Below are 17,163 nucleotides of genomic sequence, written 5' to 3'. Positions count from 1 at the left end.
ACTTGGCCAGATTTCAAGGATGACAAGACCATTTACTGAATCCTGGAACATCAGCACTCATCTTGACTCTTGTTTTGCCACTAGACTTTACTCTGTAATAGAGAAGAAAGCTGATCACTTTGAGCAACTCTGCTTCTCTTAAGTCTAATTCACAGGTAAATCAACATTTCACCCATAACATCATTATATTGTTTGTCCTCTTAGGAAAAAAAAAGAATGGGCATTAGATATATACACACATATGTATGTCTATGCACATATGCTTGTGGAAATTTGTATGTATGTAAGTAAATATGTGTAGATGAATATGCATGTATATGTGCACACACAGTTATACATACATCATATGTAGAGTATGGATTGTATGCATAGGATCACAACATTTACATATATACATATATATGTTTCTTATATGTATATATACACACATCTATCTATCTGTCTGTCTGTCTATCTATCTGTCTAACTGTCAATATCCAATCACAGATGTATGGGTATGTGTATCATTTGTATTTGGCCTGTTATAAATAAAACATTATACATTTCATTGGGGAATTCTTTAATGCACTAGGACTAATGTACTCCATACAAAAAACACTCCATTTGTGAAGAATACTTTCAGTGACTACTAGATGCATGCGAACAAACAGTTCATGTTTCTGAAAGTTTTTTTCTCCTAAAATAATTAAATAATTATCTTCTGTTTTATATATACCTAAAGATATACATTTTGCCTCTCAAAATAGAATTCAAGCTCTGTGAGGGCAGGAACTGTGCTAGTTTTTTTTTTCCCCCTTGTCATCCAGATATGAAATGGCAGCATATTGGCTGCTGCATGATCAAATATCCATTTAACAAATATATGTTGCTTCATTGATTGGACATCTGCTCCCCCATAATGGTACAGTGAGGTAACTATTACAAGTATTATTAGATCAATTTTACAAATGAAGACATTTAGGTTCATTTTTGAAGTGGCTAATCAGGGTAGAAAAATTCCATTTCACAATAAATCAGTCATCACATGTTACTATGGGAGGAAAAACAAAGAAACGAATAAACACCATCAACAAAAACAACAAGCAACAACAACAACAATCAACAAGATAAAAGCCTAGCTCTGGAATCTGAGGACCTTGGACAGATTTTTTTATTATTATTATTATTACATTAAATAAGCTTGGAAGAAGTTATTTGATTAGGGATTTTGTTACTAATATCTCTCCCTCAAACTAATTTTGATAAAGTATACTAGTGGCATGTACTTCACTTTGATCTCGTAAGTGTAGGTCCCAAGAGTTGAGTAAAGCAGAGATTGTTTGGAATGATATTCTAACAGTAGTATATCTTGTAAGAATTCTACAGTTAACAGTGATATTAAGACAAAAATGGTTTAGAGGTGGGACAGAGATAAAAGAGTGTGGGCTAATGTTAAAACTTAAAACCTTCATTTAATGCTCTTATTTGTATCATTCCTTGTAATTCCCTTAATTTTTACAGCTTTCTAGCTTCTCCTTTTGACCTAGTTATAAAGTTATAGATGGGCTGTAATTTATGATTTATTATAATAGAAAAAAATCACAAGTAATGTCCATATTCTACATTTTATAGTGACAATGAGATTAATTATTTCACTACATTATATTATCTCCATTTGGGGGGCATTAAACATAAAGAGTAAGCATGACCCTCCACAGTGGTATTAAAAACTTTTTGCATTCCAATGTCATTGTTTCAGAGCTAAAATTCCCAATCAGGCTTGGTGTTTTGTATTACATACATGAGGATAAAGTAAATGGGATTTGATGTTATTTTGACATACATTATGGCATCTATAAAATTATAATGCTTGCAAGATTATGGTGTTTCTTTCCTTATATATCTATTTTTGTGGTTTTTATTATTTCAAAAATGAGCTAAGAAACACTAAAAAGAGAAATTCATTATTTTGAATCAGATAGAAGTACTAGGAGACGTCTACATCTGTAATTTATCATATGAAGTACAGGGATAGGGAAATATTTTCATTTTGGTGGCTGACATTGTTGATACTTCATTTGAAATTTTCTCAAATAATTTTTGCTGATTGTAATTTTTAGATATAGATATACCAGTTTAGCACATCTAAGTCAGTTACTTTCTTTATTTTATAGGGTATCATGTGATGTGGATAGATCACATTAGATTGACAGTGCAGTCTAAGTTATGAGTACAAGCTTCAAACAGATTAGTTTCATTTAAATAAGGTTGATTTTGTTTCAGAAACTAATACACACTGTCAGGAAAAAATTCATTTTCCATTAAATTAGTTATTGTCTATTATTAAAATAATCAATTTAGTTAGTCATTTTAGTCATGACCAACTATTTGTGACCCAATTTGGGATGTTCTTGGCAAATGTAATAGAGTGATTTGCCATTTCCTTCTCCAAATCATTTTATAGGTGATGAACTAAGGTAAATGGGGTTAAGCCACTTGCCCAGAGTCACACATTTAGGAAGTGTCTGAAGTCAAATTTGAATTCAGGTCTTTTTGACTTCAGGTTCAGTGATCTATCCACTTTACCACTTAGCTTCCTCTAAAAGAATAAAGCATGATAGCTAATCTTGGTTTATGTATGTACATATGTGTATATATGTATGCATATATAGAATATTTATATGTGTGTATAAAATGCTTACATAAATTAGATTAAGAATGGAAGAAATTGAAAAGCCTGAATAAATAGTTACATTCTTACTGATTGGAAGCATCCATAATTAGTTAGTTGAAGTCTGGGCCTATCTAATTAAAAATTATCTTCAATATTTTCTTATAATCAAGTTACTTCTTATAGCCAAGTTTAGATGGCTCTTTTTAAAACAATAGAATTTGTAAAGTGATTTTTTGTCTTGGCTTAAAGGCAACTTATGTGGTGAGGGATTTGGACTAGATGACTTCCCTCTCTAGCTTTATGATCCATGATTTTATTTACTCAATCCTTTATTTATGTGTCTGTGGAAGAAACAGGATTTGTATTACTATACAGATTTCTTCTTTACATGGCTAGTAAAAACAGGAAGAAAGAGAGTTAATGAGTACTTCTTATACTTGCATAGGTAGTTTTGTATTTGTAATTCCCCTGCAATGATCCTTTTCTTATTAGGAGGCAGCCATTTTCCTAGTAGTAAGGTGGGGAACAGCAACCTTTCTCATCAACTAGTTGTTAAATATCACCACAATACTAGCAATCCTATTATATTAATGTAATTATACATATAATAATAATCATATTATAGCTGTTCCTGCATATATATATATATACATATATATGTATATAGATATATATATATACATATATATATATATATATATATATATGGAAAAATCCACATAGCATCACTTCCATCCTCTTGCCAAAAAACCCCAACAATTTTTAATACACTTGTTCAAATAACATTAAAAAAGAAAGAACAAAGCTTTATCCAAGAACCATTTCAATCTGAACTTATTCAAATGAAAAGGAAGACTTACAATACTCTTCCTCCTTCACTTTCTCCTCCTTCCCTTTCTTCTCTTACTACTACTGCTGCTGCTGCTGCTGCTCATTGCTGCTGCAAGTACTGTTATTACTTTTACAACTACTACTGTCACTAGAGATACTGTTGCTGATTTTATTACTACTAATATTAATACTATTTCTCTTCCTTCTCTTCCTCCTCCTCCTGCTGTCGTTACTACTACTACAACTACTATTACTACTTTTACAACTACTACTCTTATTAGAAATATTGTTGTTGATGTTATTACTAATGCTAATACTACTATTTCTTTTCCCCCTCCTCCTCCTTCTTCTGCTCCTTTGCTACTTTTGCTATAATTGCTAATGGTACTAGCACTATTTCTATTAATATTAATCCTGCAGTGCTTGCTGCTACAATTACTACTGCTGCTATTTCTATCACTACTTTTACTACTATTACCACCACTGTTGATGCTGCTATTACTGTTATTACTAATATTAGGACTCTGTATTAATACTAATAGTATCAATACTGTTACTAATAATGACAGTAATGGTAATAATGTTTTTGGAAGTATTTGCAAGGGGTGTGTGTGTGTGTGTGTGTGTGTGTGTGTATGTATGTGTGTGTGTGTGTATGTGAGAGAGAAAAATAGAGAGACAGATACAGAGATAAAAACAGAGAAAAAGAGACAGAGACATAAAGAGATACAGAGAGAGATAGGAAGAGAGAGACAAAGAGAAAGTAAAAGACACAGAGAGAGCAATATGGGGGGGGGGAGGGAGAGGGAGAAGAAGAGGGAGAGAGAGAAAGAAGGGGGAGATAGAGGGGGAGAAGGAGAGGGAGAGAGAGAGGAAGAGGGAGAAGAAAAGGGAAAGATCTCCACAGCCTTTTGAATAGTTGTATATCTATTTTCTGTTCTAAATCTATCAAAAAGGTCCATCCATGTGATATGGTGAATAGCTTTCTGATCCTAGAGTCAGGAAGACCTAAATTTACATCATGCCTTGAACAGTTACTGATTATATGACCTAGGCAAATCACTTAACCTCTATTTTACAATACTGTAAAATGGGGAGGAAAGGAATGAGGATGTATGATATGTCTATAATATATTCCAGGCCCTAAACTAAGTGTTTCTTCAAATATTTCCTCATTTGGGGTAAAGAAAATTCCCCAAATATTATCTTAAATGGGCAAACAACCAAGTATTGAAATTCCTTTGTTGCTTTTTATTTATTTATTTCCAAAACAAATTTAAAGTGACAGATTCTCTTCTTACTACCTCCTGATAGTCATGGAATTATGATTATTTAGGAGCAGAAGGGACCGTGGAGATTTTCTTATTCTATTTGATCATTTTTTTCCAATGAGAAAAGTAAGGCCAACACATTTAAAGTGACCTATCTAAAGTCACACAATTTGCTGGATTGATACCTTTATTTCCTGATAAACAAATATGAAATTTTATCATTGCATCTCTTTTAGTTCTTATAGTAGTTTCTAATCCATTATTAAGAACTATCTGCATGTGTATGATAGATATGGTCATCAGATATAATAAATTGAAACTATTGAGTCAATGCATTGAGGTCAGGACTGCCGAGCATTTGTGGCTAACTACCAATTGGACAATACTCTATGGGGATATGCCTGGAAAATGTTCCTTTCCACTCTTTGTGCTGGCTCAGTGATTTGTGTATACAGAGGATTGTAGGAGGGACTAGGGGGTGGAGTAAGACTAGCCAGTCACTCTTTGGCGGTAGATGAGGGAGAAGACAGTTGCGAAGATTCTGCTTCTATTCTGTTCAATCCTGCATCTAAGACCAAGAATAAAGACTAAGGATTTTGCTTATCCTGACTCTGGCTGATTCTGAGGTATCTGGGGTGCTAGTGCGGTCGTCACAATAAACCACGGAGAGAGTCTACCACTAGAAGAGGGATGGGTTGAGATAAGATTTTACTCTGTCCTTATGGATTCATAATGTTTATTGGTTGGCACTAGGATTGTTCCCAACTCCAAAAGAAATAGCTCCCATTTTCACATTGCCTCCTTGCTCCTAGTTCCATTTCACATGTTTGATATAAGACAGGCACTGGGGACAGAACCCTGTTCTGATTTTTCCCCTTACTTTCTAATGATGATTGGGAAGGCCTAGCATGGAAAAGGAACTTGAGTTATATTAGAAAGATTGCTGTTAAGTGGAAGGCAAGTTTGGGACGTGAGATCTCAGGTTCATGAATCATAGACTTTCATAATAGAAGGAACCCAAGAGGTATTCCAGTTAAATATCATGTTTATTGATAGGGAATATAAGATTCCAAAAGGAAGATTGACTTGTCTGAAGTCATAGGAGAAAGAAATAACAGAACTGACAAGTAGTTTGGGTCCCTGGGTTCTGAATTAAGCCTAAATCTTAAAATGAATTTATCAGGACTGATTCAGAGTTTAATGGAAACCAGCTCTCTGTTTTAAAATGTAGATTTTACTCTCCCAAGATCTATTGCCTTGTGTAAGAAAAAACAAACTTTATGGCAAATATCAATGTCTTGACATTAAAACAAAGTGTTTCAAATGTTTGTTTAATTAAAGCAATTGATCAAGAAGAAAAATTAGTGAATAAGTATTTATTAAGTAATTAATTTGTGCCCGACACTGTTCTAAGAATTATTTTGTTTTCAAATATCAAGCTCAAGTTGACAATGAGTTTACAAAGATAAAAAGCTAGATTATTCCTGCCCTTTGGAGGGCTTACAATCTATGAAAGAGAATAGAAGTAATTAAACATGGTAAATAAATGTAGTGTATAGGATACGATTATTGAGCCTGAGATAGCAATTAAGAGATTCTAGAAGCATTCTAGAAGCAAAGGATGCTGTTTGATTTTCTATTTTGTATTTCCAAATGGATTCACAAGGTGCTATTATTCACATGTGATTCTAAGGCAAGTCCTCAGCTAGGTGAAAGGAGAACACATTTGAGGAGTTTTTTTTAAGATTAAAAACTCCATCTAAAATGTCATTATAAAGTATTGCAGTGGCAATGGTGAATTATCATGAGCTTTTTGAAAAACAAAAGCAAAAAAAAAAAACCCACAAATAAAACTAAAGGAAAATATTGTCTTTAATCTTAAAGCTATATTTCCAGAAGTGATATATGCAATCCCCCAAATGTTGATTGATGACACTTGAAAGACCAAAAAAAAATCTTAAATTTAGCCAAAAAAAATTGGAAAAAACTGGTTTATAACCTCATAAGGTACTGAAAATCACTAGTTAAAGGAAACAAGAGGCAGGACATAGTCAGAGAATATGGACATGGGGATAACTAATAGAAAGGTACAGAGATGGGAGATGGAGCATCACAGGTAAGAAATAGCAAGTAGAACAATACAGCTGAATTATAGAACTTGTGGAAGACACTAATGTGTTAAAAGAGTTGGATCTTTAAATTTCAGACAGAGGAGTTTATGGTCATTTCTAGAGCTAATCTTGAGCCACAGGAATTTGTTAAATTGGTGGGAAGATAATGCCATGATTAGATATGTACTTAGGATAATTAATGTGGCTACTGTGTGGATTTTATATACAAAAAAAAATCACTTGCAGATCCTATCTGGTAATGCCTCCTTTCCCATGGACTCTACATATTGTTGCCAATCATGCAGATATCTAATTTTCTTAATCTGCTGCATCTCAGAGATTTTGGGTTCAAGCAATCCATGAACATCAGTCTCCCCAAGAAAACAGATTACAGATAGAAATTACTGAGCCTGGTTGCAACATAACCTTGCCTGAATTTGGGCAAACCACTTCTCTCAAACCTTGGATCAAGTTTCTTTAAAATGAGGGTTTTTGACTTCTATGATCTCTAAAGTCCCTTTGATCTTTACATCTATAGTTCTATTGTAAGAATATATCTTTCTATTGTAAGAATATATGTTTCTATTGAAGGTTGTGCTGGTGAATATTTAACACCTAGATCTTTTTTTTAAGAAAATATATGTCACACTTTTAAATTTAGTCTGTTTTATTAACATTTTCTTTCAAGAAAATCAACAAAACAGTGAGTCAGAGTGATTCATAACATTTTCTGCTTTCTGAGGAATAAGTGGTCTTACTAAAAATTTAACAATTGGCTATTTCAGGCAGGATTGAAATTCCTTCATCACCCCTACATCCTTTTTTTAAAATTTCATTTCTATTAATGCAGGAAATAGAGCTTAAATGAATCAATCCATCACTGATATAAATCAAAGGTATAAACTAGGGAAGAACAAGTTTGTTTTTTTTTTTTAATTGAAGCTGTTTTATTTTCAAAACATATGCAAAGATAATTTTTCACCATTGAATCCTGTAAAAACTTGTGTTCCAATTTCCCCCCTTTCCCATGATCCACTCCCCTAAATGGCAAGTAATCCAATATATGTTAACCATGGTAAAATATATGTAAATCCAATGTAAATCCAACATACAATTACCTTCCTGCACAAGAAAAATCAGATCAAAAAGGAAGAAAAATTAAAATTCAAGCAAACAACAGCAAAAGAAGTGAAAAATGCTATGTTATGATCCACAATCAGTTCCCACAGACCTCTCTCCAGGTGTAGATGGCTTTATAAGATCATTGGAACTGGCCTGAATCATCTCTCTGTCAAGAAGACCCATGTTCACCAGAATTGATCATTAGATAATCTTGCTGTTGCTATGTACAATGATCTTCTGGTTCTGCTTATTTACTTTGCATCAATTCATGTAAGTCTTTTCAGGCCTCTCTGAAATCATGCTGCTGATTGTTTCATACAAAACAATATTGCTTAACATTCATATAACCATAAATTTTCAGCTATTCTCCAACTGATGGGCATCCATTAAGTTTTCATTTTCATTCCACTACAAAAGGGATGTCACAAACATTTTCTGCACATGTGGGTCCCTTTCCCTCCTTTAAGATCTCTTTGGAATATAAACCCAGTCAAAGAAATGCTGGGTTAAAGGGTATGCTCAGTTTGATGATTGTTTAGGCATATTTCCAAAGTGCTTTCCAGAATGGTTAAATCAGTTCACAATTTCAGGAACAATGTACTAATGTCCCAGTTTTCCCACATCCCCTTCATCATTCCATATAGTCTTTTCCTGTCATAGCCAATCTGAGAGGTGTGTAGTGGTATCTGAATTGTCTTAATTTTCATTTCTCTGATCAATAGTGTTTTAGAGCACCTTTTCATATGACTACAAATGTTTTCAAATTCTTCATCTGAAAATTGTCTGTTCATATCCTTTGACCCTTTATCATTTGGAGAATGGCTTGGATTCTTATAAAGTTGAATCAATTCTCTATATATTTTAGAAATGAAGCCCTTATCAGAACCTTTAACTGTAAAAATGTTTTCTCAGCTTATTGCTTCCCTTCTAATCTTGTCTGATTTAATTTTGTTTCTACAGAAAACTTTTAAATTAATATAATTAAAATTATTTACTTGTTGTTCATTAATGAGTTCCAGCTCTTCTTTGTTCACAAATTCCTTCTTTCTCCACAGATCTGGGAGGCAAACTATTCTATGTTCTTCAAATTTGCTTATAATATTCCTCTTTATGTCTAGATCATGAGCCCATTTCAACCTTATCTTTGTATATCGTGTGAGGTGTGGGTCAGAGCCTAGTTTCTGATTTTCCCAGCAGTTTTTGTCAAATAGTGAGCTCTTATCCAAAACCTGGGATCTTTGGGTTTGTCAGACACTAGACTACTATAGTAATTGATTATTTTGTCCTGTGAACCTAATGTATTCTGTGAAGACTGAGTTAGTACCCTGGATGCCTTAGAATCAGCCAGAGTCAGGATAAGCAAAAGTCCTTGGTCTTTAGGGGTAGAAGTGAAGGCAATGGACACAGGATCTCCACAACCTTCCTTCTCGTCTACCGCCAAAGTGACTCTGGCTTGTCTTCCTCCACCCCCAGCACAGAATAATGGGAAGGACCATTTTCCAAGCATATACTAATAGAGTATTGTCCAATTGGTAATTAGCCTTAAGTGCTTGGTTGTTTGATTCCAGTGCATCAACTCAGAGTTTCAGCCCTTTACAGTATTCCACTGATCAATGACTCTTAGTTCTTAGCCATTATCAAATAGTTTTGATGACCACTGCTTTATAATATACTTTTACATCTGGAACAACAAGGCCACATTTTTTTTTCATTAATTTCCTTGAAATTCTTGACCTTTTGTTTGCCAGATGAACTTTGTTATTATTTTTTCTAGATCTGTAAAATAATTTCTTGGGAGTTTGATTGGTATGACACTAAATAAGTAGATTAATTTAAGTAGCTTTGTCATTTTTATTATATTTGCTTGGCTTACCCATTAGCATTGATATTTTTCCAATTGATTAAATCTGAGTTTATTTGTGTGGAAAGTGTTTTGTGATTTTGTTCATGTGGTTCCTGACTTTCCCTTAGCAGATAGATTCCCAGCTTTTTTATGCTATTGACAGTGATTTTAAATGGAATTTTTCTTTTTATCTATTGCTACTAGATTTTGTTGGTAATATATAAAAATGCTGATGATTTATGTGGATTTATTATGTATGCTGCAACTTTGCTACAGTTGTAAATTGTTTCTAGTACTTTTTAAATTAATTCCCTGGGGTTCTCTAAGAATATCATCACATCATTTGCAAAGAGTAATAATTGGTTTTCTCATTACTTACTCTAATTCCTTTAACCTTTTTTTCTTCTCTTATTGCTAACGCTAGCATTTCTAATACAATATTGAAGAGTAATGGTGATATTGGGCAACTTTGTTTCACTCCTGATCTTACTTGCAATTGTTTTAGTTTATTCCCATTATATACAATACTTGATGATGGGGTTAAATTTTAAGGAAAATTTCATTTATTCCTATTCTCCTTAGTGTTTTTAATAGGAATTGGTGTTGGATTTTGTCAAATGCTTTTGTCTGCATCTATTGAGATAAAAATGTGTTTTTTTGCTTATTTGGTCATTGATTTAGTCAATTATGCTAATAATTTTCCTTAAATTGAAATAGCTCTGCATTTGTGGGATAAATCCTACTTGGTCATGGTGTATTCTCTTGCTGTAATCTCTTTGTTAATATTTTATTTAAGAATTTTTTAGAAATATTCATTAGGAAAATTGGTCTATAATTTTCTTTCACCCTACCTGGTTTAGGTATCAGTAGCATATCTGTGTCATAAAAGGAATTTGTTAGGACTCCTTAGAAACAAGTTCTTAATTAATTTGGAAAGAGGGATGTACTTTGTTCATGGGTAAAGACAGCTGATGCCACATGGAAATCATCTTATGATCAGCTTAAAGAATAAGACACTATTTCTGAAACTGTATATTACCGAGTAATCCAGTTCAGAATTGTACAATCAAAGAAGGACACGTCAGAACTCAGGATTCAGAGCAAATAAAAAAAATAATTTTATGAGGGTTTCAGGAGTGTACAAAAGGATTTACAGGATCCAGCAGCTAAACCTATGGTTTACCCCTTTGCCATAATGTGTATTCTCCAAGTGTGTCTCCTTATCATTGGACTCCACATTTGAACCCACACTTTTCATAGATCTGTGTGTATTTGTAGGAGACTGTACATTAGACTTTGAAGGGGGGGGGTGTTTTAGTCCCAACTGTTCTTATTATATTACATTAATAAATACTTCCTTCTGAAAGGTAATTAAGTTTGGATAACAATTAATAGGACATATGATTCATAAGACCTGAGTGATAGACAATCAGACAAAAGTGACAGAATATGACTCTTACTCTTAGGGTCTTGAAACCTGGGTTCAAATTGTAACTCATACTTGCTAACTATTTTATTCTGGTAAAGCCTTGGATATCTCTGAGCCTCAGTTTCCTCAGCTGTGGAATAGAATTGATTATATATGAACTATAGAAACTGTCACGTTTGGTTACATAGAACATACTGTATAAATCTTAAAGTAGTGTTATTCAAGTACTTTTATAGAAGAAATGTACAGTGTTGAAAATTCAGTATGAGATTTTCCAGTTTCCAGAAACTTTAGTTTCACCAACAATATATTGACTCTTCAATGAGGGTTTGTCCCAGTGCTGTGAGCTGTGGAGATGACTTTATTGATTGGAAATAATACCTGTCCTTGCAGCATTTACACAAGGGTTTATACCCAGTAACATAAAAACAAAAAGAAATATACAGAATAAAGTCTACTGATGAGTTGTAGCCTGAATGTGGGCATTGTCAAGAATAGTAAAACATAGACAATTTTCTACAAATTTTTTTCATTTCTTATGTATTTTGCAAGTATTTAGGATTTACTCCTTCATATCTTGTTTCTTATAGTATTTTTTTCAAATGACTTGTAAAGGGGGAGCTAGACAGTGTCATGTTTTACAAATTTTCAAGTTATCTCCCTCCTACCCTTCCCCTTATCCCTACCATCCCTCCCTCCCTCTTCCTTCTTTCTTTTTTTTCCTTCCTCCCTGCTTCCATTTTTCCCTCCCTCCATCTCTCCCTTTCTTCCTTCATCATCAGGAGCTCAAAAATTCATATGAAAATTACATACTTGCCTCAAGAATATTAGAAAGCTTTTGGCTTTGATTTTTGGTGAAAGACACAGCAGTATTCAAAGGACTATTTTAAAAATTAAGGAGACCCTTGTTACTACCTTTTTACCTGTTACCACCAAATTAAGGATCACCTTGTTATCAGGATATGGAGAGATGATGAACTAATTGGCTAATGAAATCTATAAAAATTAGTTTGATAAGCTGATTTAGAAATTTTCTCACTGGCAGCCTGCTTATTTAAACTTATAAAGGATATATATATATATATATATATATATATATATATATATATATATATTATTTAATTGTATAATATTATTTATGCTGTCCTATTCCTTATAAATATTGTTTCTTGCATTTTATTGACTTGAATGTTTTAGGATGAGTATAGTTGCTGACTCTATTATTATTATAGAAGTAGAGTTCATTTTACTATGACCAGGGAGATTCTGTGCTCTAATGCTCTTAGACACACGTTAATTGAGCATTAACATTATGGGAATAAAGAGAAAATATTTGGAGCTGTCAGGGCAACAGTAGTAATCTATGAAGAAGTATCTATTGAGCAATAATTCATCAACAGTTTATTAAGAAATTGTGATCTGTTTGATACTGGAGATTAAATGACAAAAGTGAAAATAGTTTTTTTGTTCCAGGAACTTACCAATCAAAAAGAAAAGGGACATTTGGAGAAAGTAGAATATAGCATATAAAATGATGAAGTAGGAGTCACAAAGCCAGGATTCTATAATGAGCAGAAGTTGGTTTGCTTTTTCAAGACTTTGAAAAGTTAAGTCAAAGACATATTCACTTTAAGTATGTCTTCCAACAGCAGTTAGCCTCCTAGCAAAAAAGAAAAAAAAAGAGATAAATACTTAAACATTTAACACTTTTCAAATCAGGAAGAAAAAAAAAACAATTGGTTGCTCACAAAGTGAGAATCCTCAGAGTATCATGTTGGGTAAAACACTAAATGATTCAGAAGGGTATTTCAGAGAAACTTAAAGAACAAGCAAAAGGAGGGATGCATGGAAGAAACATAATAACCAAGCAAGGATCCTGTTTTTGATAAAAGAAAAACCTCTAGTTAAAGATGGCAAGATCATAGACTAATAGAGAGCTTGGAAGTACCATAAAAGTCACAGATATACCTGTATAGTTATTAATGTTTTATGTGGAAGAATTTAATTTATGTTTGGAAACACAGTCTCTAGTGTTTTTAACAGGAATAGATTAGTCAAATGCTTTTTTCTGTATCCATTGAGATAATCATATGATTTTTATTACTTTGGTTATTGTTTTAGTCAATTATGCTAATAGTTTTCCTAATATTGAACCAGCCATGCACTACTACTTGTCATGATACATTATCCTGGGCATAGCTATTATCCCTTTGATAATATTTTACTCAAGATTTTGGCATCAATACTCTCATTAGGGAAATTTTTAAATTTTCTTTCTCTGTTTTGACCCTACCTGGTTTAGGTGTCGGCACCATATATGTGACATACAAAGAGTTCAGTAGGACTCCTTTACCTATTCTCCCAAATACATAATATTGAGATTAAGCATTCTTAATATGTTAGTAGAATTCACATGTAAATCTTTCTGATCCTGGAGATTTTTTCATAGAGAGTTTATTAATAGCTTGTTTAATTTATTTTTCTAAATGATTATTTGTGTAATTTATTTATTTGTCCCTCCTCTGTTAATATGGGCAATCTGCTTTTTTGTAAGTATTCATCCATTTCACTTAGATGATCAGATTTATTAACATACAATTGAGAAAAATAGCTTCTAATTATTGCTCTTATTATTTCTTTATTGGTGGAAAGTTCACCCTTTTCATTTTTGATACTAACAATTTGATTTGCTTTTTCCTTTTCCCAATCATATTAACTAAAGGTTTATCTATTTTGTTGCTTTTTCATAAAACCAACTCTTATTTTTGTTTATTAGTTCAATAGTTTTCTTTCTTTCAGTAAGAAAGTACTTACTTTCAGTTTTATTATTTATTTATTTTATTTATTATTTATGCCCTTTTATTTTCAGAATTTCAAATTTGGTATTTAATTGGGTTTTTTAATGTCCTCTTTTTTCTAGCTTTTTTAGTTCTATGCCTAATTCATCAGTTTCCTCTTTTTTTATTTTATGGAATTAAGCATCTAGAGATACAAAACTTCCCCTAACAATTGCTTTGGCTGCAACCCATACATTAGGTATGCTGTCTCTTCATTTATATTCTCTTGGATGAAATTATCGATTGTGTCTGTGATTTGTTGTTTTACCCCCTCATTCTTTAGCCTTAGACTATTTAGTTTCCGATTAATTTTTGGTCTATTTTCCCTTGGTTCTTGATTACATGTAATTTTTAATTACATCATACTCTAGAAAAGATGCATTTACTAGTTCTCCTTTCTGCATTTGATTTTGAGGGATTTAATGCCCTAATACATGATCATTTTTTTATAGGTTCCATGTACTGCCAAGAAAAAAAAATATTCCTTTTGGTCCCCATTCAAATTTCTCCATAGGTCTATAATACTTAACTTTTTCCAAAATTCTATCTCCTTAACTTCTTTCTTATTTATTTTGTGGTTTGATTTATCTAGTTCTGACCAAGCAAGGCTGAGATTTTCCCCCACTAGTATAGTTTTCCTATCTAATTCTTCTTGTAGCTTTCTTAATGTCTCCTCTTGGAATTTGGATGTTATACTACTTAGTGCATATATGTTTAGTATTGATATTACTTCATTATCTATGGTACCCTTTAACAAAATGTAGTTTCATTCCTTTTCTCTTTTATTTTGATCTATTTTTTGCTTTTTCTTGATCTGAGATCAGGATCACTGCCACTGCATTTTTACTCCACTTGAAGCATAATCAATTCTATTTTCTTTACTATGCTTCAGATGTGCTTCTTGTAAATAACATATTGTAGGATTCTGGCTTTTAATCCAGTCTGCAATCTGTTTCTATTTATTTGGATCAATAAATAGTGGCATACTAAGAGATTTTCTCAATGATGGAACTCTCCAACACTTATTTATTGTCGAGTATTTTGAGTAATCAAACATATTCAAATATCATTTGAGGTTCCAAAAAAGTTTTCCTACTAATGTACCAAGAAAATACCATAAATCAAACAACAAACATTTTAATTCAGATAAAAAAGCAAAGTAAATGAAATAGAAAAATCTAGCTAGAAAAAAAATTCTCCCCCTCATTACAAATTGTAATTGCTCTGTCATTTGAGTCATGCTTGGCTCTTTATGACCCTACTTGGAGTTTTCTTGGCAAAAATATTGGAGTGCTTTGGTATTTCCCTGATCATTTTACACATAAGGAAACCGAGACAAACAAAATTAAGTATGTTGCCTAGTGCCTCATGGCTAGTTAGTATCTGGCTAGATTTGAACTCAGGTCTTTTATTATAGGTCAGACACACTCTCTACTATGTCACCTAGCTGCTTAAGTCAGTGTAATTCCTTTTTCATGTTAGGGAGAGAAGGAGCATTATACAGGCATGTCTCCTTGCATTGTTGATAGAACACATGAGATCATCCCCTAGAAACTTTGAAGCTCACCAGTAGTTGTTTCTCATTACTTTTAAAGCTCCCACATAAAAGACCTTTCTGGAAATTCTGCTGGCTAGCTGCTGGAGATATCATCTGTTGTGTTGGCTTCTTTTTTCCTCAGAGATTGTTATCCTTCATTTGTGAGACCTGCCTCTGGGTGAATTTTCCATTCTTTTGTAAATTAAAGCTATCTGTCAATAACTTTTTTTTTCTTTTTAAAATTGACTAGCACAACACCAACTCTCATTGTTAGCTTCACAAGACTGATTCATTCCTTTTACATTTCATTGTGCCCCTGGCAGCTAGTGAAGATGACATTGAATGACCTTGAAACTTCGTCACAGCTGACAAACCTTCCATTTCATTTTTGCCTGAATGGAAAAGATCTGGGTTGCCCTTACAATGGGATAAGAATAGAAGTGTGTATATTCCCATATGACAGAATGATTGAAGTAAAGACAAACCGAAAACTTGCAAAAGTGAATGAAAATGGACTAAATTTTCTAGTAAAGCAAAATGCAAGAACAACCAGTGATATATATGGTGTAATTATAAAGAGGAAGACTATTCTCATCAAATAATAAAAAAAATTAGAAACAAAACCAATGCTTTTGCTGTACATAAAAAAAATGACTTGTATAATGAAAGCCAAAGAATTCTAAACTTAAAAAAAAATCACAATGGAAAAAATTTTGCCATTAAATGCTTCTGATCAAACTTTGATATCTGAAATCAGTAGCACATTAGTATTTACCTACAAAACTACTATTTCAGTTATCAATGGAAAATTACTCAATAACTATGAATAGGTAATTTCGAGGGAGAAAATGCCAACATTAATATTTGCATAAAATGATGCTAAGATGATCAGAAAAGCTCAAATTAAAACATCTTCAAGAAATTACCATCCATTTACAGAAATAGTGCAAATAATACAAAAAATTATATATGCATATATAAACACTTAATTTATAGTAATAGAGAAATGCACACAGATACACATATATAACATATGTATGTGTAACATATGTGTGTGCATATATGTATGTTGATTTCTTGAATAGGATGAGAACAAGGACTATTGCATTTTTGTCTTTGTATTCTCAATGGCCAAAACTGTCTTTTGACACATAGTGGGAGTTTAATTAATACTTAGTGGCTGTTATCATTGCAAAAACTGAAAACTTCTTACAAGTCTGGTTTAAAAAAAAATCCTTCTTAAAGCTCTGCAAGGGTCAATTTGTCCTGGGACCAAAAAACAAAGAAAAAAAAAGAACAAGATGATTTGGAATAGAATCAAATACTTGGGTCCCTCTCTCAATGTGCCTAATGGGCCCCTGAGTCAACTAGCACATTATTATCTCTCGTTTGGCTCTTTGTTCTTGGCCTTGTATAGACTGTCCACCCATGGCATATTAAGATGGTTTTACATGAAAGCTAAAACAAAAATTACAAAAAAAAAAAAAAAAAAAAAAAAAAAAAAAAAACAACCACCCAAAAATGAAAAT

The sequence above is a fragment of the Sarcophilus harrisii genome, chromosome 3, assembly GCF_902635505.1.
Source record: "Sarcophilus harrisii chromosome 3, mSarHar1.11, whole genome shotgun sequence".
In the NCBI taxonomy this organism is placed as follows: Eukaryota; Metazoa; Chordata; class Mammalia; order Dasyuromorphia; family Dasyuridae; genus Sarcophilus; species Sarcophilus harrisii.
This window is presented reverse-complemented; position numbering follows the sequence as displayed.